Source organism: Pinus tabuliformis, chromosome J (genome assembly GCF_031772625.1).
Source record: "Pinus tabuliformis cultivar Carrire ecotype Pingquan chromosome J, CPIR1, whole genome shotgun sequence".
Classification (NCBI taxonomy): domain Eukaryota; kingdom Viridiplantae; phylum Streptophyta; class Pinopsida; order Pinales; family Pinaceae; genus Pinus; species Pinus tabuliformis.
In genome coordinates, this window is record NC_142295.1 from 989,076,861 (window position 1) to 989,097,971 (window position 21,111).

At 38.8% G+C, this 21,111-nt stretch overlaps 1 pseudogene across 1 annotated transcript; it reads left to right on the top strand.

Annotated features, from left to right (window-relative positions):
* Positions 1-13,629: 13,629 nt before the first annotated feature.
* Positions 13,630-20,736, top strand: LOC149230165 (ACT domain-containing protein ACR3-like; annotated as a pseudogene). The gene is made up of 8 exons (XR_016247996.1): positions 13,630-15,275; positions 15,407-15,474; positions 15,607-16,230; positions 16,733-16,837; positions 16,973-17,222; positions 18,228-19,022; positions 19,756-20,225; positions 20,568-20,736. The product of XR_016247996.1 is annotated as an ACT domain-containing protein ACR3-like (transcript).
* Positions 20,737-21,111: the final 375 nt, after the last annotated feature.

The window sequence follows — 21,111 nt, forward strand, 5'->3', positions numbered from 1 at the left end:
TGTAGTACAACCTGCATCATTGATCACTGAAACACTGAAACACTGTCAACAACACAGTCACCAGAACACAGAGCAGACATAGAACTCTGCAATAACCATCAGACCCATCTACAACTTCAAATATCAAGCTTTAAAATGTACACGCTACTTGGATGAACCCAACCTGCGTGTATACGCCCTTTTTCCAAGGCCAACCCGCGTACAGATCTAAAAATATTTCCTTATAACTTTGCAGCTGTACCAGACATTAATCATACTATAACACTTATAGAACATTATTTGCGTCAGTATGCAGATCTAGAATAAGCATAATCAACCATATAAAGATAGTTCATTTCAAACCATTTGATCCCGATCTCTCCTTAGATCTTGTTCTCCATCAACCGGTGAGATCTCTCCTTAGCTCAGATCAAGCAATGCATCATCAACCCATAACCTGCATACTGGATCTAATACTTCATCAGATATTCAAGACATTTCAGATACATTTGCCTAATGATCTTCTTCTCCTTATATAGCCTTAGGCCTTGCTCAATACCACGGGCCAAAACCATAGAAATCCAATACCATCAACTTCAAAACTAGGGATCAACACGTCCGTCGAGACACCATGGTCCAAAACCATAGGCACAAATTCCAAGGAATAACCGCCACGGACCAAAGATAATTTTTCCACATACACGCTCTTTTACTGAAGCCAACCTGCATGTACATGCGACTTGGTATATAGCGAACCTGCGTATACGCGACTTGGTATATAGTGAACCTGCTTGTATACGCGACTTGGTGTATAGTGAACCAGCGTGTATATATTTTTCTTCATACTTGTAGACTGATCATCAATTCCTTGCTGCTATCCTTCTGCACTATGATTTGTCATAAGTGTGATTTGCCATCAAGGACAACACTTGTCTCATAATGCCAACAATCTCCCCCTTTGGACTTGATGGCAAAGCTGACTTGTTACACTTAGAACTATCATCTGATTCCTTTGAGCTGTCCTCCATCAGTCACATCTGACATCTCTTTTGAAGATTCATCCAGTTATATTTAAGTGAGATATTCTTCTATGAGAGGGTTGCCATCAAGTACAACACATGCATCATAATGCCAACAATCTCCCCCTTTGGACTTGATGGCAACAACACCAAATCACTCTCCCCCTTTGACATCAAGGGCAAAGGGTGGACCAAGATGTTCTCTTCCTTTGCTGAACATTTCGCTGTCCATACTCCCCCTGAGTATCTGTTAAAATCTCTGAATGATCTCCCCCTTTGTATATGCCAAAGTGTACCAATCTGTCAATGCTCCCCCTGAGTACATGCCAAGTCTCTGTACTGCTGAAGTGTGCTATTCATGCTCTTCCTGACTGTAGGCAAGATCTGCAAAAGATGTTCTTCAAGAAGAACATGACTCTATACATCATAAAATATCTTCCTATCACCAAAGACTCATACATACATCCATCTCTCAACTCAGTGAGGATATACAAAAATTGACTCATCCACCCAACCAAGTGGGGATACATCAAAAGTTTACATATGACATCCAATCACATCTATCATCCCAGGCATAGTGGGGAAACCAAAATAGGCCATTACATGACCTTGATAAAATAATATACATGACATAGAGACGAAATATCAAGACTTATGCAAAACACCAGCAGCATCTGACAATCACTGTATATATTAGCAACCATGTTCTCCTTCTATTCTCCCTCTGCCTTTGTTTCACCTGAAACCAACAACAACTGTGAACCAAAAGCTTCTAAGATAATGCCAACAATGCATCATTGGAAGATTATCTTCTCCCCCTGAACCTGTGCCAGATGGTCTCTGTCAGACCCATATCAGAATCTTTGCAACCAACATCTGTCCCTACTGATTTCCTTCAAAACTCCATATACGCGTATGCATCCACATAAAAAAGCGTATATACACGGATAGGCCTTATGAAACTCGCGTACAACCATTTCCATATCAGCAACCTGTAAATGTCCTGCAACAAGGTATGTCTGAACATAGATGTCAACTCCTCCTTTTAAACATCATCATGAAATCATTCACATTATATGTGAAACCACCATAGCCATTACATCAACGTCAAGATCTACATGATCCAAGTATCTGCATCAATCAACATATGTAAGTATCAACCTATCATCATATAGATAAGAACTCATCACCATGTCTCCAATGTATCAGCACTATGTATCTTGAGCTCCAGCTCATTTGACAAAACTTCTTGATATCACCAACAGCAACAATCCTTATCCACAAGAGTGCCTGCATCATAACTGTATGATCTTTATGCATATGACAACAACAGTATATGAGTGACTCATCATCAAGTGAGAAAGATGTGTATTCAAGCTTTGTACTTCTCCTTATCATGTAAGCATCATCAAAGGATCAACCATAATTCTGATCTGAACATCTACTATGTAACTTCAAGAATCATATGAGAGTTTATCATAGACAACTCACAACATCATATCATAGCAAGATATATCATTTAGCCAGATAAGAATCATCACCAAGGATTATTAACCATAATGCGAACAATGAATTAGTAAAGGCATATGCTCCCCCTCAACGAGTGCCATCTGTTAGATCTGATCATGCATATATCAGCAATAAGCATCAAAACATCATCCTCAAGTTAGGATCAAAACACTTCTTAGACATCATACAAGTAACAAAACATTTCCACACATCCTCAGCAGACTGTAACCAATAGAGCAATATATCAGATCCTTTTTCTGATCCTGTCCCCACTGCTTTTCCTCAGACTGACATATACGCGACTTTGTAGTGTCTAACTCACGTATGTACGTGACTTCCCTTTAAGGAACTTGCGTATGAGATTCAATACGCTGAAGTTTTACACTTTCAGCTCCCCCTGAGTCTGATATGTCTGTGCTGTGCTGTGTCTCAGTACATTGTGCTGACTGTACTTCCTTCTTCCTCCATATCTTCAAGTGTGATGAGGTTTTCTCCTTTTGGTGTGATGTCCATCCTTTGTTCCTGCATTCCTTTGCTATATGTCCAAGCTTGTTACATGCATAACATCTTACATGTTTCATATTCCTCCTGTAGCAATCAACAGCTTTGTGACCAAACATATTGCAAGAAAAACAATATCCATTAAAGTACCTTGAATGTGATGATCTTTCTACATGATGGTCTTGAACTCTTCTTCTTCCACATCTAGCTGCAACATGTCCAAGATTATGACATACATAACATTCAACATTATTCATAGGAGGAGTAAAAGATTTTCTTTGAGGAGTCTTTTTCCTTGATTGTTGATGGGGTTGACCTTTCATCTCCTTGTTGATCATTTTAGTTTTCTCTTTAGAGTTCCTTGCCTTACCTTGTGAGCTAGATTCACCTTCAACAAATTCATGAAAACCAAGACCAGTCTTGATAGCAGGAGACCTTTGACTACTAAGAATATCATCCAAGGCTTTAGTACTATCTTGAAATCTCAAAAGTTTATCCTTTTCTTCTAATTTACCTTTCAAGATATTTACCTCAACTTGAAGTTGTTCCTCCTTTTCTAGACATTGCTTCTTCATGTCTTCTCCATCTTTCCTTCCTTCTTCCAACTGATGCCTTAGTTTGAGAATCTCTTTTTCTTGTTCTTCATTCAGATCTTGCTGCATTTGACGAACTCTAAAGGCACATTCCAGTTGAGATTTTAAGCTGATATCTTCATTTACCTGTTTTTCAATAGCTTGGAGTAGATCTTTATTCTGCTTCTTTGATTCTTCAAAATCTTCCTTTAGCGAGCGGATCGTGGATTCAAGACTTTCATAGTCACTGGATCTGTTTCTGAGTTTCTTGATGTTGTGCTTCTTTCATTGACTTCATCCCTTAATGTTGTCACTTCACCCTGCAACTTTTGACATTGATTTTCCTTGTCCTTGAGTAACTTTCTTACCTTGTTTCCTTCCTCTGATTGAGCTTTTAGTTTGGTAACTTCTTCTTTGAAAGCACATTCCCTTTTGTTCAATAGATCTTGTTGATCTTTAATTTTGTCTGTAAGCCTTCTAAATACTGCCTCTATTTGATACTTTTCTTGCTCACCCATAAAAGCATGTTCAGTAGTTTCACTATCACTTCCATCACTTTCACAAGGAAATATAGCAGGAACATCAGAGGATAACACATTCATACCTGATAATGATTCTGAATCTGATTCTAAATCTGAAGAACTTCTTATACCTAATCCCCAATCGATTCTCCCACTGTCATAGTCCTTCTGAGATGTCTTCTTCTTCTTATGAGCTTTCTTCTTAAGCTTCTTTCCCATTGTTCCACGGATCTCCTTCAAGCGATCAAGCTTCTATTAAAGGACCTACTCTGATACCAATTGTTGGAAATAATACTGAGAGGGGGGGTGAATCAGTATTATCATATTAGATAAAACTTTCTCATTTTATGCTCAGAAACATATACGCTACTTCAGTTAAGGATATCAGCGTATATACGCTACTTCGTTAAGGGCAACTAGCGTATATGCAGTAATCTTATGATTCAGTTAGCTTATCTTCAGTAAATGCATCAGAACATTATTAACCATATTAACAGTAAACAGGTGCAGTATAACAGAACAGATCATCACACATAAGGCACACACATGAACACCATGATATAAGGTGGAAACCCAATGTGGGTGAAAACCACCTGCTGCAAGTCGTCTCTATCTTTTCTTTAATAAGAAATTTCTTTTACAATGTGCTGGTGCAGTCCTTTACCAGCACGCAGGCTACAACCTGCAGAGGGCTACAACCCTCTTAGCTCTTGTACTAGCCGATCCATTTACTAGTACGTAGGTGCCTACCTACAGAATGCTCCAACCTTTACTTGTTTTCCAACTGCTACTGAAGGGAGGTACAACCCCCTTTCTCTTGTACTGGCTGATATGTTTACCAGTACGTAGGTGCTAGCCTATGATCTACCCGGGACCACGTTTCATACATTTTCATACTGGATCCATAAGACAATCATCATTGTAGTACAACCTGCATCATTGATCACTGAAACACTGAAACACTGTCAACAACACAGTCACCAGAACACAGAGCAGACACAGAACTCTGCAATAACCATCAGACCCATCTGCAACTTCAAATATCAAGCTTTACAATGTACACGCTACTTGGATGAACCCAACCTGCATGTATACGCCCTTTTTCCAAGGCCAACCCGCGTACAGATCTAAAAATATTTCCTTATAACTTTGCAGCTGTACCAGACATCAATCATACTATAACACTTATAGAACATTATTTGCGTCAGTATGCAGATCTAGAATAAGCATAATCAACCATATAAAGATAGTTCATTTCAAACCATTTGATCCCAATCTCTCCTTAGATCTTGTTCTCCATCAACCGGTGAGATCTCTCCTTAGCTCAGATCAAGCAATGCATCATCAACCCATAACCTGCATACTGGATCTAATACTTCATCAAATATTCAAGACATTTCAGATACATTTGCCTAATGATCTTCTTCTCCTTATATAGCCTTAGGCCTTGCTCAATACCACGGGCCAAAACCATAGAAATCCAATACCATCAACTTCAAAACTAGGGATCAACACGTCCGTCGAGACACCATGGTCCAAAACCATAGGCACAACTTCCAAGGAATAACCGCCATGGACCAAAGATAAGTTTTCCACATACACGCTCTTTTACTGAAGCCAACCTGCGTGTACACGCGACTTGGTATATAGCGAACCTGCGTATATGCGACTTGGTATATAGTGAACCTACTTGTATACGCGACTTGGTGTATAGTGAACCAGCGTGTATATATTTTTCTTCATACTTGTAGACTGATCATCAATTCCTTGCTGCTATCCTTCTGCACTATGATTTGTCATCAGTGTGATTTTCCATCAAGGACAACACTTGTCTCATAATGCCAACAATATATGATAAATTGGCTTCTGTCACTTTCACTTGCTCAGCTGTCTTCTAGTCTTCAAAGTGATGGTTGTTTGTACTATGATGATGGAGGAATATTCAAATGGAGAGGTAGTAAATGAGGAGGATTTACCTCCTATAATTACTCTACCTTGTCTCGTTCGAGTTTTGACCAAGGTCTTTGCCATAGTTCCTTGATTTTTTCCTTTATGCCCTCATTTTTCCTTTCTTTTATCCTTTATTCTTGCATTACATGAAATTTAGACCACAAAGCCAAATATCCAACTCTAACTCATTTCATAAACAAAATATAATCAAAAGTATGCAATAAGTTGTGAGAATAGTTGGTTTGACTAAGCTAGGAGGTGAATCACGGCTAATTAAGGCCCATATAATTACTCAATGATGAGGCTCATCATCACCCCCATACTGAAAGTGTTGCTCATCCTCTGAGCAACTTAGTCAGTCTCCATGTCCTTCATGGCTCTGGTAGCCTATCTAACATCTCATGTTTCTATTGTGGTCTCTTCTTCTTGTTTATAGAAGTCTGCTTTCCTTTCTACTTCTTCCTACTTCCTCTTTTCATCTTCTTCTTTTCCTCCTTCTAGCATCCCTAGGAGTAGTAGTGGACTAAGTTTTAGGCCTATCCAATTGACCTTCAAGCTTTTCATTGATTGCTTTTACATAGGTGTCCTGTTGATTTCCTCTCTCAACCTTTTAGGGAAGTGATATTATTTGATATCCAAGCTGTGTGGCAGTGTGTTCCATATCCTTTAGTAGGCATGTATATTATCATCTCTTAGCAACCTAAATATATGATCAAAATGTAAAATTTCTTTCTCTCAGGAAGAAATATATCTAGGTGCCAGCTGAGGATCATTTGCAATTAGATTATGGGTGCTAATTTGGGCCATGGGATTTGATTGTTCAGCTCCGATGAAAAAAAAGGTTCATTTTTCTCTCTGGCCAATATTCTTTTCATCTCTGCGGCCCTTGACTTCTTACGATTCATCGATGATGCCAAAGCCATTAACTGTAGATCTCCTAGCTTTGCATTAAGATCCCAAATATTCATGTATGTGAGGGCCATGCTATGCAAGTAAAACTCAGCCATTTTGGCCCCATCATTTAGTGCACTTTGGTCACAAAGATCAATAAATTGTCTGCAGTCTTGAAATGTCATGGTGCTCCTTTGTGCTAGTGTTTTAATCTAAAATTGCATCCATTGTTCTCTGAGGTAAAGAGCATAGGATTTAGCTAACATCTTACACTGGATGGCCTCCAAGGAGAGGCTAGACATATATGCTAGTTGGTCTTTCTTTTCTTGCAGCTATCCTCTCTCTTTTTCTTATCTTCTTCCTTTTGATGTTCTTTCGCATCTCCATCATTTTCTTCCTTTGTCTCCTCCTCTTGTTTTAGCATCATCCTCCTTGTCTTATTTTAACAGGTTCCTCTATATTAGTTTATTATTCACCCATCTCATCCTGATCTAGCTCTGTATATTCTTCTTCTTGTTTTGCCTCCTCCTCACTGACAGAAGGATTAACATCATAGGTAAGGGTTTTGATTTCATCCTCTGCTGGTAACTTTCTGAAGACTGACCATGTTATGGAGATCCTGAGGCTTTGGAGGGCATCCTTAATGAGGATCCTGATTAACCCATCGTTAACTAATTGCTACGAATTTCCTTCCTTTACTTTGCTCCTGGAGTCAATGAGTGATTGCATCAAGAAATAGGTTATGTTGTGTCTTTGGTGAACTGGTGTTTCTACCCCAAATCTTAATTCTTAAATCATTCCCAAATGGTTGCCATAACAACACTGTATATATGGAATCTTGCCTTCTCTTTTGAGTTATTAAAGAATTTGATTTTTTTCACCTTTTCACTTATAAACCAACTACCTCTTAACCTTTACAATTTTTGATCAAATGATGCATATGAGTGAGTGAGTAGGATACTTACTTGTGGTCTTAATGCCATACTGTAGGTGTCAAAGATCAGAGGCGCTGCTGATGGTCGTTCTTCTTCCTCCTCTGCTATCTATTGATGGTTTCTTGACTTTTGTAGGTGTCTATGACTAAAGATTTGCTCATGTTGTGGAGCTCCTAGATCTGATGCTATTGCTATTGTGGAGATCCTCCATTACCATTTGGCAATGTTTGGTGTCTCCCTTAGAATTTCTTGATCCTGTTGCTAGATGGTGCTGTGAGGATGTTGTAATGAATGGATAGAGGGAGTAGGACTGTGTGCGGATGCAGGTAATGGATGAGGTGATTCTATTAGAAAACACAATCTTCACTTGAATTGAAGCGATGAAGTGAAAACAATAGAATTGGTGGATGGATGCATGGTAAGGAGTGGAGGAGATCAATATATGTGAGGTAGGGTTCCCTTTGGATCTTCTCTTTGCTCCATGTTTGTCTTTCTCACCCACCTGCAAAGAACAATTATGTATTTTTTTCTTTTATTATTATTATTATTATTTTAAAAACACCTAGGCTGCCTCAGAGAGGTTTTCACCCTAGATATTTTCCCTGGGTGCCTTAAGGAAGGTTTTCACCCAACGATCTTCTTATTCTCCTTTTTTTTTACTCTACTCTACTTGAAAAACAAAATAAATTTCAAGTATAATAATACTTCCAATGGAGACAGGTGCACATCAAGATGACGGAGAAGATGATGTGGAGGTTTGAAATGTATTCTTTGACATGTACCTGGAATTTAGAGCCCAAATGATTTGACTTTGAAAGGATCAATCATATTTGAGGAAAAGAGTTATGCTACAACTTAGTGACTATCTAGAACCATATTTCAATGTAGTTGTGATATCCTTGGTCGGCTTGCTGATTTGGATCATCTTGGATGTCTCCTTCTTTCATGACCTTCAAATCTTCCTCTTTTTGCTGAGTGTTCTTTTGAACATATGGAGGATTTGATGGTAACCATGAGGGAGCTTTCTCAATCTTTGATTTTGTTATCTACTCTTAATCAAATGCAACCCATGGTTCTTTGATCTTCTCTTTTGAATCTTCTTCTTCTGTACTTTGTCCTTCGATGATATTAGGAGAATCTATTTTTTGCAATACTCTTCCTAAGCTATGGTGAATACGATTGACCTCAAGAGGAAATTTTTGGAAGTGTTGTATCTCAGCATTGTAAGTGGGCTGAGCTACTTCAATGTGTGGGTTTGGAAATGGTGGTACAGGTAGTTGAGTGGGAGTGTATATTTGAGATGGATGTGGATGGGGTTGTGGTTGTGGTGGAGATGAATGGTAAGGACAACATGAAGCTTGGTATGGAGGATATTGAGGAAAATATTGAGGATATTGAGGATATTGTGGATGGCTCCCATAAGTTCCTTGCCAACCTTGTTGCCAAGATTGGTTTTGGGGTTGTGATGGCCAATGTTGCCAAGGAAAAGGTGTGTTCCAACTACTTGAAGGTGGATGTGCATAAGCCTGAAATTATGAATTAGGCTCTTGCATCATATCAGGATGAATAACTTGCCATGGTCCTCTCAGAGCTACATAACATTGTTGCATTGGCAATGGACTTGGTCCACTGTCCTCCTGGTTAAATTTCTTCAACCTTGGTAATGATGGAAAATGTCTAACATCCTGTGATTCTGCAACACAAATATCAACAATTTCTTTTCCTTCATCTTGCATTCTTAACATTTCTACTTGCTTTGTTATATTTCTAAGAATTTCTTCTTTAAAATCATCAAAGAAATTTACAATTTTAGCTTGACTTACTGATCTTGATACTGATTTACCTACTCTTGCTTTTCCTCTTGATATGTGTTTGCATGTTTCACATATTTCCTCAAATGATAATTGTTATACACCACCTTTACTCATGATATTAAGGAGATCAATCCATTCATCCCTAATTGTTCTAAGTAAGATGGTTTTTAGTGTGTCAGATCCTAAACGATGTAGTTTTTCCCTCTTAACATTATACATGAACCTCTCTATTAGATCCTGTAGACTCTCATCTTCTCTTTGATTCATTCTAAAGATTTATTCTTTAATATCATGATCTTTATATTTTTCTAGAAATATCTTTTGCATATCATTCAATAATCTTATTGAATTAGTCCCTAAACTCGTGAACCATATAAGAGCTCTATCTTTTAAAGTTGTTGGAAACAATCTCAGGTTTTGAGTTTTTGATAGGTAACCATAAGATCTACAAATAATTTTAAATTCAAAGAGAAAGGTTTCCAGACCCTCTGTCCGTAGACCATGAAATTTTGGAAGAAAAGATGGAGGCATGTTCTTCATGTGCACACTATCATCAGTATCTTGACTGGGAAATCCAAAAGGATATTCCTCATTGTCATCATCTCCATTCATCATCTCCATGCATTTCTTCTACATTCTTTGCCATTTTTTTCTTCTACCTGCAAGAGTGGATGGTGATGTGGCTCTTATTGCACCACATGATCAAATCTGGGTTGGGTTGGTATTTGGAGAATTTTTTGTTTTTTTTTTATGACTAAAATTATACTTGTAGAATGGAAAGGAAAGTAGATAATGGCAACTGAAAGAAAGGAAGAAACTAGATTACTATGGCAAAAATAAACTAATGGAAGAAAGTTGGAAACTAGAAAATAGAAGAAAAGAGCAGTAATCACTTCTACTTTGACAACTCCCCGGCAACAGTGCCAAAAAGTGGTGGGCCTAGGTATTGCAACAATAATATTGCAACCCCCAGGGCTACTAGCTTTACTTATCGACTCAAGGTTCGTGCAAACTTGGAGGTGACAGTGCTATATGCACAAGTAGAAGTGAAGGTCCCGCCTGTTGTCACTATTTGTCTAGAAAGAGACCCCAAGGGTTCTAAGCGAAACTTCTATAGGGTCTGAAGAAGCTTAATTATTTGATGGAAGGGGAGAAAACCTATTCTAAGAGAGGGCTACTCTACTGTAGTAATGAAGAAAACAACATGAAATGCTAAACTTACACCGTAACCTAACTAACCAATTGAACAGCTATGCTAAGCAGAATTGCTAAATTAACACTAACCTAATGCTAATTATCTAAGTTGGAGAAGTAAAGAGCATCAAAAATAAACTAAGGTGTAACAAGGAAACTTAGGCTAAAACAGGTTTGAAGTGGAAAAAGCAATTGGAGGTCAAAAGCAATGAAAGGAGGATGTGAGGGAGAAACAGTGCATAAGAACCATTGGATCAGTCGAGTGAAAGGAAAATGAATGACAAAGATTGGATCACAGGAGGTTATGTAGATAGATGGGTGAATAGGGTTAAATAATAGGATGAATGGTGGGGATCTTATCATGAAGGCTTAAGTGAATGGATGGATGAACAAGGGAACAAAGAAGATGAATGGCGGAGATCATGTCACAAGGGGTTAGGTGAGTGGATGGACGAATGAGGTTAACAGGAGATGAATGGCTGCGATCTAATCACACAGGTGAAATCAAGAGATGGACGGACAAGGCTAATAGGAGAGATGAACAGCTGAGTTCTTATTGCGCAGGTGAAGTCAAGAGATGGATGGAGGAGATCATATCGCGAGGAAAAGAAATGTGCAAAAATGGGGGAGCAGGATTCTAAGGAAGTAAGTAGTTTCTCGCGTGCCCTTCAGGCTGTAAGAAGTATTTTGAAATTTCATGTGATTAGCCTTACTGCGTGACACATAGCATGAGAAAATCACTTTCCTCGTGTGCTCTTGGATGGATAACGTTTGTGCACTATTTTGTGCGAGATTGCATGATGGTCGTTCAATCAGATGGGGCTGATCAACGGTGGAGATCAGCTAAGCTAGTTGGCGATCGAGTGAAGCGAAAACCATCAGATCAAGCAAGGCAGATCGACGGTGGGGACTTAAAGTGAAAAAAGTGATCGGGTGACGCGCTAGCCATCAGATCAAGGGACAATTCGACGGTGGAGATTAAAGGTCATAAAGTGAGTGGAAGACTCCACGTGAGGTAGCAGTTTGAGAAAATAGTGAATCAGATGGTGATTGTGAAGGTTTGTTGGTGATTGGATGGCATGGAAGTGATCACCAACAAACCTGTGTTTTTGGGGTTGCTTTCGCTGGTCGGGTTGGGCCGTAACCCAAGAGCTTTAGCCCTCTAAGTTAACTCAGAGCTAGCTTAAACATAACTCGTTCTTATTATAAAAACCATGGATTATAGAACAATTGTCACAAGTCTCTTGCATCTCAAAAATAAGCTAGAGTTTTACAATGAAATTTTGAATCCTAATGAGGTCCTAAGCCTCTCTGCTTATACATCTGATAAAATGGTTTCTGTCACTTTCACATGCTCAGCTGTCTTCTAGTCTTCAAATTGGTTGTTGTTTGCACTCCGATGATGGAGGAATATTTGAATGGAGGGGTAGTAAATGAGGAGGATTTACCTCCTATAATTACTCTCCCTTGTTCCATTTGAGTTTTAACCAAAGTATTCACCATAGTTCCTTGCTTTTATCCTTTATGCCTACATTTTTCCTTGCTTTTATCCTTTATCCTACATTACATGCACTTTAGACCACAAATCCAAATATCCAACTCTAACTCATTTCATAAACAAAATATAATCAAAAGTATGTAATAAGTTGTGAGAATAGTTGGTTTGACTAATCTAGGAGGTGAATCATGGCCAATTAAGTCCCATATAATTACTCAATGATGAGGTTCATCACCATTACCAGTCAAGGTATTCCTAGGCCTTTGGGAATTTTCCTGGGACCACCTCACCTCAGATTCCAAAACCATCCAGCAATCCAAATCTCAAACCGAGAACAATCCCATGATATCATGGCTATCTAGAAATGACAAGGCCAGGCTAAAATCCATTGTCAAATCCCAGAAAAATCCATGCCATTGACATCAAAGGAACCATATACCAACATGCATGTACCATGCATGTCAAAACCAGCTAGGAATCATGCATGCAATATGTTACCTGCAAGTATTCTCGTTGAAGCCACTTGATCATTTCCTTCCTTTTCCTTCCTTTTCCTTCTTTGCTTTTCATTTCCTTTCCTTGATTTCTTACTTTCTTTCTCCTCTGGGTGCTTTCTCCTATTTGAGACAAATTCTAACACTAAACTAACAAAAGGTTGAGAAAAAGCTACCAACTGATGCTCTGAGGTATTTTTACTGATGAGATCTCTAATTTCTTCAATTTTCATTATTTTCTTTCATTTTCCTCCTCACATGAAACTTGTGACCTTTCACCTTCATTTTATCCTAATTTCCATTATTTTCATAAATATTGTGCCAAAAATACCTTTTTTTCCTTTCGAATGCCTTATCCATTGCCTTTTCCAATTTCCCCTTAGCCATAAAACACAAGAAGTGATTCCCAATATGATATTTTGCCCAACATTCGGCTTGCAATAAGTGTCCCTTTCCCATGATATTATCTTACCTTTATTAAATTTTATTAAATGAACTTTTAACCCGAGGTTCTTACACTTACTCTGTTGCGCTTTTGTTTCATCTCTATTATCATTAGGATGTAAACATGAAATGTCTTTGAAAAATAATTTCAGTACGATTAGAGTAAACAAAAACAAAATAATTACGCCGTAAGGCGTTCCCTCTGAAATCAACTCCCCTGTTCTGTTACGTGTCTTACTATGATCCCTCCGATCTCATGTTAGACGATTAAAATGTTTGCCATCGTTGGATCAATTCTTTGTGCGTTTCTTATTGTTGTTGTAGGACTATGAGGAAGATGATATTCAACCGGCGAAACGATGGTGAACACTGGGAAGAACCGCCGACAACGATGGCAAACACTTGGAAGAACCGCCGACAACAGAGTATGTGATTTCCAGGGGACAAACCAGAGGTGTTTCTGAAAAACCCATGGGGTCTTCTATTTCGCCATATCCATGGACGAATGCTGAGCTCTCATGGCAGCGAAAGGGGTTTCATTTTCAGCCTGAAAACCCCTCTGAAATCAAATCCCCTCTGGCCGGCAATGATGGACTTCGAATATCGTGGCAAGATATGTTACTGTAATGTTTCACTGCCCACTTTTGTTACATTGAACCATTTCTCCATAAAATTTCCAAGCCTGCTCCGAGCAATTCAATTTGAGTAACCCTGCAAGTATCTTATTGCATGATTGAACAGTTGGAAAATACCCATGAGTTTTCAGTTGATGAAATGCAGCAATTGCTTCTTTCACCTTCCCAGATGACAAGAGGCTTTTGTAAAGAAAATCAAATATCAGAGGAGCAGAGTCCCAACCTTTGAATACATTCAACAACGATTTTGCCACCTCAGACACTGAAACACTATTATTTTCAGTCAGACGATGTATGTATGGCTCTACATCACATAGCCTACCGGCTCGAACCAGGGTTTCGACGATCGCCAAATATGACCCAATCGAATGCTCAGGCCCCTTTTCCTTCCCTACCCAATCAAAGAATCTAACTGCCAAATCAGCATCACTGAGCAAATGCTGCAAGACCCCAGTAACAAGGTGGGCGTTCAATTGGGCTGCAAACTGCTGAAGAGAGTCCCAGCGGCTTTGCATTATCGCAGAACAGACATTGTGGATGAATCCCTCTTCTTCTATGGTTAATGGTGGAATGCGAATGTAAGGCAATAAAGAAGATCTTGTAATGTACTGATTGCTAAATGCGGGACGTAGAGAGTCTGGGCATGTACTGTATTTGCTCCAATTCCAGTGGGGTTTCTGACTGTAACACAGTTGGTAGTGAATGCAATGGCAATTGGGATTCAGAAGGCTTTCTGTTAAAGCACAATTTCTTGAGATTCTGGAAATTGAGAGAGTTGGATAACAGCCAGATGATGAAGCAGCTGAAACCTGGCGATTAATGCAGAGAAACCTAAGGGAAGTAGAGTGAGGATTTCTTTGGGAAATATAAAAATTTGACGTTTTCCGTGAGGATTTCAGAGAAGAATTTAAAGGAACAACTGAAGCGATAAATGTTAGGGCTGTTTTCTTACCTGATAGCTGTGATCCCATGTTAATGTTCATCCACTGCTTGTGGTAAATGACGGGTTTTTTTTGGAAGAAGAAGAATTGGTCACGAACTTTGAAAGGGTTTTAATATGGTTTAAGGGACAAAGGATTTCAGGAAATCATGCGCCTGAGGCTCAAGGCCAAGAGGGATGAGATAAAATGACATTAATCCGCCGACTTGGAAGACAGTCTGGAATCCCACGCATAGGTCACAGGTCCGAAATGGTCTCCATCCTTCCCTCTTTCCTTTGTCACATGGCATACTTCTTGAAGTGGTCCAACTTTTGACTGATCTAGATCTAACCATTTCGAAAGCATATATTTCCTCAGATGGTGGATGGTTTATGGATGGTAAGCTCGCTCCTTTAGATCTATCATTGAACATTTCCCTTTTCATCTCTGCAAATGCTGCTGTGTGGACATTGCAGGGGACTCAGCCAATTGTTTGATTGAATGATTCAAGTTTTGCTTTTGTGTTACAGTGTTTCATGTGACAGACCAGCTAGGGGATAAACTTACAGATGAAAGCATCATTGAATACATACAGCAGGTAGCTTTAGCTTGACGTTGGAAATTAACTTATTTTAACAAGAGGACGTGGTGCAGATTGTTAGTATATTGGATTTGTTGGAATTGTTTATGAGAATTTACTCATTAATATTTGTTGATTTTCTTGCTGCAGTCCTTGGGAACAAAGCGTGTCACTTCCAGTAGAGAGGTGAAGACTTGTTTAGGTAGGATTGTAGGTGTACAATCCATTGGTGGATACGCAGCAATAGAATTCACTGGGACAGATCGCCCTGGTCTTCTTTCAGAAATTTCTGCAGTGCTTACAAGCTTTGGTTGCAATGTAGTAGCAGCAGAATCTTGGACCCATAATATGAGAGTAGCATGTGTTGTATATGTAACTGATGAATTATCAAACCGGCCTATAGAGGATGAATTTGGTCTGTCTACCATTAAGGAACGACTTTCAAATGTGCTTAAAGGGAATGACAATGGCACCAAAGGAGTCAAGACATATTTTTCCATGGGCTTAACTCACCGAGAGAGGTGTCTGCACCAGCTGATGTTTGCTGACAGGGACTATGAGTGTTCTTCTGATTCCTCAGACCCCACTTTGTTGGATGAAAACAAGAAGCCTGTCATTACCATCGAGAACTGCAATGAAAAAGGCTATTCTGTGGTTAATATCCAGTGTAGAGACAGGCCAAAGTTGTTGTTTGATACAGTCTGTACTCTGACAGACATGTAGTATGTTGTCTTTCATGCTTCAATCACTTGCAATTTACCTTATGCATTGCAGGTAAGTTAAAGAGGTAAAAATATATGCATTTTCTTCCATTAGGCTGTGGCTCTAGGTAAAAATATATGCATTTTCTTCCATCAGGCTATGGCTCTGGGTAAAAATATATGCATTTTCTTCCATCAGGCTGTGGCTCTGGGTAAAAATATATGCATTTTCTTCCATCAGGCTGTGGCTTAGTGATTGAGATGGGAGCCAACATGCAAACTATTCGGATTCAAATCTTAGTTGCCCTTTGTATGTGAGGGAAGGTGTTTGACCCTCCCAAAATTGTTTTCCCTCAAGAACTGAACACATAAACATGTCCTTAATTAATGTGTGGCAATAATGTGTTCAGTCTTTCTGATTGGGCTAGTGGGTATATACTGTGATTTGTATATGTTGTGATTAGGTGTGTTGTTAAGGCATTTCTTAATATTAAGGTTACTAGTTCAAAACTCATCTTCTCATCTGTCTTAACCCAAAAAAAAATTCTAATTAAATAAAAAATTTGCACTTACAGGAATATTACATTCGGCATATGGATGGTTGTACCCTAGACACAGAAGATGAGAAACACAGAGTTGTCAAGTGCTTGGAGGCTGCAATAGAACGCAGGGCATCTGAGGTCAGTGGATTTTGCCTTCCATATTCTAAATCTTTCAAGTTTTATCCAACTAATTGCTCACTGAGATGTTGATCTGAAGATCTGAATCTCTGCTTCTGCTGCTGAATCTAATAACCTCTAGCTCCTGCTGAACAGGGCCTGAGTCTTGAGCTGTGTGCAAGCGATAGAGTAGGCCTTCTTTCGGATGTCACTCACATGTTTCGTGAAAATGGTCTCTCAGTGACAAGAGCAGATGTGACAACCAGAGGGGATAAAGCGATCAATGTATTCTATGTCAGGGATGCTTATTCAGGAAATCTTGCCATGAATATCAATATGAAGGTAGTCGAAGCTATGAGGAGAGAAATTGGCCATACCGTGTTTCTGCAGGTTAAGAATATGCCAGGTGACATTGCTAACTCTCTCCCAATCGATTCCGGATCGAAATTCAGATTTTCTTTTGTTAGTTTATTCAAGGCCCAGCTTGACCGTCTCTCATACAATTTTCGTATGATCAAGTTCTGAATCTCAATGGCAGAATGCTTACTACCACTAATGCTTCTACTCCTTGTTTGCTGAACTTGATCCCATGGCCACTTTCGAACCCAGTGTTGCTTCATTCGCTTTGTATCTTATAGTGGCAGGCAAGATTATCAGACGAACTTATGTTTGGAGTTATTTAACCTGTATGTATGAATGACTGACTTGGGATAGAAGGGTGTTTCAGACAAGCTCGCTTGTAATGATATCTTACTGGTTATTATCATGCCATGCCTTGTCTGTTTATTTCTTTAATGGACTGGAAAGCTAAATTCCTCCCTCTTCTTCTCCCTCCAGGAAGAACGTTAGTAAAGTTTTTTTTGTATTAGATTAGAATGACATTATTGCATGTGTTTAGTCAATATTCATTCTATACTATTTTCATCAATCAACCATTTTAGAATTTTTAATGGTAAATAATAGAGACTCAACAGCGCAGTTTTTAATGAGTATAGATTAGTATAGATGCATTTCAAATCTAAATCTATCAAATTCCCAAGGAAAAATCAAATCTTTTGAAGTACAATTGTTTTTTGAATCTAAACCTTAACACCAAATTTTTTTTGATCTTCTCAAACATAAATAATAGAAATATACACCATTCAATAACACATATCTCACATATATCAATAGACACACGAAGTGGATATATCTGCCATTACTCTTGAATGTGGCACCTCATCACTGTTTTACTTTATATTAGTCATTCGAGTGCAGAGTAAAGCTATCACAGACACAACTTGACTGATTTTTTTCAATTCAATTCTAATTTTGGCTTTTAAATTTTAGCTATGGAGCAGAAATTAAGTAGGGTTCTCACGGTGCAAAGTTTTTATTCTATTTATAATTAATTACGCCATTTCAACTGTAGAGTTTTGATGTTAAACCCATCAAGTAGCACTTGACCTTCATTCACAGAAATTAAAAACAGTACTTTTGAGAAGCAATTCATTAAACTAAAAACCGGAGTTCAGGGTATGAAAATGCCATGTAAAATCATGTATTGGATACCTTCAATGGGGTCATAGAAGCGCTCGACCAGAGCAACTACAGTACTCTTTCCCGACCCACTTCGACCAACCATAGCTACAGTTTTTCCTGCTGGAATGTTCAATGAGAAATGGCTGAAAATGGGTATCTCTGGTCTAGAGGGATATGCAAAACTCACGTGTGTCGCTTCAGACCTCAGGGCGAGCGACTCTTCACTGATCAGAACGTTCTTCACTGATGATCTAATGGCTGGAGATTATTTAATCGTCTAACAATCCATTCTGGAATTGGGTCTGCAACTCCAGGTTGGTGAAAGAGGTGGTCAACTATCAGGCGGACAAAAGCAACGCATTGCAATAGCCAGAGCGATGTTGAAGAACCCGGCCATACTACTTTTGGATGAAGCAACCAGTGCTCTGGACTTTGAATCAGAAAAACTTGTTCAGGAAGCCCTTGACAGGTTCATGATAGGAAGAAGAACAGTAATTGTGGCACATCGTCTCTCAACCATTAGGAAGGTTAATCTGGTGGCAGTTGTTCAGCAGGGGAGCATTTTGGAGATGGGGACTCACGATGACCTTATCTCAAAAGGGGATGACGGGGCTTATTCAACATTGATCAGACTCCAAGAAACTGCCCATGAGCTTGGTAACAATGCAAGAAAGAACAGTGTCAGGTAAAGGTTTTATCCCACTATGTTAATTCAATAATGGCACATTGTGGTTAACCTATGCAATAGTTTTCTCACTGAAAGTCCATAGAATTGGAATTGTTTTGTTTCTCCCATAAATCCTTTCGCCTTCTTTATAAAATTGTAATTTTTTTTGCAGTCCCATAAATCCTTGGGGCCTTCTCTGCAAAACTGTAATTATAATGCTTATCCTCGGCTTCTTCTTCATAAAATTATACTTGTTTTGTTCGTCCTTAGATTAGCAGTTTGTGAAATTATAATTGTTTTGTTTGTCTATAGATCCTCAGGGTTTTCTTTGGAAAATTATTTAGCAGCTGCCAAGTTTTTCTAGTTTTATTACAGTGAAAGATTTTCCACCAAACTATTTGGATGCCTTCTCATACAATCCTTCATTTTTTTTCCTCAAATTATAATGGTTTTGTTCGGTCCAGAGATAAATCTTTTTTCTTAAATTGTAGTTGTTTTGCTCCTCCCATTAACCCTTCTAGTGTTTATTGGAACTTTAGATGTTACTCTGTAGAAGTTTATGGACTTTTACATTTTGTCACATTCTGAATGACCCACTCATTCATCACCAAGATAGAAAGGAAACTTGTTCTGTACCTTCCATAAATTCTTAGTATTTATCAGTTTGAATGATCCCAGGAAGAAAGGGGAAATAGAATGAACATAGATTTGTATTCTCATTTTGATTTTTTGTTCGTTTGCCCATTTCCAGGCCCTCCAGCGCAAGGAATTCTGTGAGCTCGCCCATAATTGGAAGAAATTCTTCTTATGGCCGATCTCCCTATTCCAGAAGGCTTTCAGACTTCTCAACTTCCGATTTCAGCACATCTGTCAATGTCAACTCAGCACACAAAACAGAGAAAGTACCCTTCATAGAGCAGGCAGGGTCATTCTGGAGACTAGTCAAGATGAATGCCCCAGAATGGGCCTATGCCCTACTAGGATCCGTAGGGTCCATGGTCTGCGGTTCCATAAGCGCACTCTTCGCTTACATCCTGAGTTCCGTGCTAAGCATCTATTACAACCCTGATCTGTTATACATATAAAATGAAATCAAGAAATACTGCTTCATTCTGATAGGGATATCGTTCGGTGCCCTCGTTTTCAATACGGTGCAACGTTCCTTCTGGGAAATCGTTGGCGAGAATCTGACCAAGCGAGTCCGACAGACAATGCTCGAAGGTGAACAAAACGATTTCCGTGAAAAAATTTAGATTGACATGGCATTTTGAATATAGTCACATTCAGATTGACATGGCATTCTGAAATTGAGATAGAAGAGCACATGATTTTCTTCTTTTATCTTCTTCTGAAGATTCAATATATGCATTGAGTGCTACCTTACCAATGGAGAAAAGTAAAATTTAGATATCACATCAAAATTTAGAAAGTCATACTTCTTAGACTGAAAAATGATTTTCTCAATTAGCCTATGATATTCTGAGGATATTAACATTGTTGTTATTAGACAGTTTGAAGTCCTTGATAAGCAACTGAGATTTTTTGTTCCATTTTGCTGACCAGGCAGTAAAAGTGGTTACAACAATGCTTTCAAAAGGTTATACCCTAGGAAAAGATACTTTAAGCAAAGCCAAAGAGTTAGACTAGAAGTATCAAGTGATGGACACTGCTGCAGCAAAGGTGGCAGATTTTGGCAAATTCTTCAGAGAGATATCAAAAGCAGCTTTGATTACAGCTGGGCATGAAGCTTGCAATGCAAGAACAGCTCCTGTCAACAGCAGTTATTTTGCAACAGGAGCACTGATGGTTGCTGGGGTTCTTGACAGGGCAGCCAAAGCTGCTGCTAATTTTGGTAATAGGAATAATGCAGCAAAGAAGTAGACTTGAAGTATTATGGCACTATCAAGTTAGAACTGTAATGTAGTGGTGTTGGCCTTCAGGTTTATCTGTCTCATAATTAAGTATGCATGTAATGTTGCTTACCCTGCCATAATCGTTCTTGTATCAAATCAATTTTATGGTCTCTGTATATGTGTTTAAATGTCTGATCTTTCTGCAGCCCTTCACATTGAGATACACTATATATATGTGGGCTTCAACCCCCAAA